We start from the raw sequence: 845 nt of genomic DNA, 5'->3' as shown, positions 1-845 counted from the left end.
TACTCGGAACACCTCTCTTGGCATTTACAGATATGATACTGGATCATTAACCCCTTAGGACAGGGATCAAATCTTTTATATTGGAGAGATTCCAGCTATTACCTGGAATGCAGAATGCTGTAGAAAGATGCTCTCTACAACTGCTTGAAAGGAGACTGTAGTGGTGGGGGTCAGCCCCTTCTCCCAGGCAACCACTGACAGGATGAGAGGACATAGCCTTAAGCTGTGCCAGGGAGATTCAGGTTGGTCATCAGGTAGAATTTTTTCATGGAGAGAGTGGTTAACCATTGGAACAGACTGCCCAGGGAAGTGTTGGAGTCAGCATCCCTGGAGGTGCTCACAAAACATAGTGCTATGGTTTAGTTGATAAGGTGGTGTTCAGCCAAAGGTTGGACTCGATGATCTCGGAGGTCTTTTCCAACCTCTGTGATTGTCAAGGCTCTGCTGCACAGTACGAATTAGAAAGGTCTATTTATTTCTCAGCCTCCTGAAGACAAACAACTCCCTCCCTGCTCTGACCTTTCCCCAGGTGACTGTCACGACTCGGGTTCCCGCACGTTTCCCAGCACCCGAAGCAGGTCCGTGCCGCGTTCGGCACTCCGCCCTGGGTACGCAGAGCCCGGTAGAGCCCGGCAAAGTTTGGGCCCCTCGGGGCTGACTCACAGGAAGGCAGTGTAGGGCCGGGGGCGGGCTTAGCACTTAAAGAGGGCGGTGGCGGGACCGGAGGAGCCGCCGGCAGCAGCAGCACCAGCGCTCGGCCGGACCCGCGGAAAAGGCAAGTGGGGCGCCGGGAAGGAGTGGATGGATGGATGGATGGATGGATGGATGGATGGATGGATGGATGG

At 54.4% G+C, this 845-nt stretch overlaps 1 protein-coding gene across 1 annotated transcript in view; it reads left to right on the top strand.

The window, feature by feature from the left end:
* Positions 1–605: 605 nt before the first annotated feature.
* Positions 606–845, top strand: part of STAT4 (signal transducer and activator of transcription 4) — a 42,076-nt gene continuing 41,836 nt past the window's right edge. The window contains exon 1 of the mRNA XM_027637339.1: positions 606–779. The gene's annotated coding sequence lies outside the window, so the exon portion shown is untranslated. The remainder of the gene's footprint in view (positions 780–845) is intronic.

This window comes from Corapipo altera, unplaced genomic scaffold, assembly GCF_003945725.1.
Source record: "Corapipo altera isolate COAL_440 unplaced genomic scaffold, ASM394572v1 45, whole genome shotgun sequence".
NCBI classification, from domain to species: domain Eukaryota; kingdom Metazoa; phylum Chordata; class Aves; order Passeriformes; family Pipridae; genus Corapipo; species Corapipo altera.
This window is presented reverse-complemented; position numbering and strand designations above follow the sequence as displayed.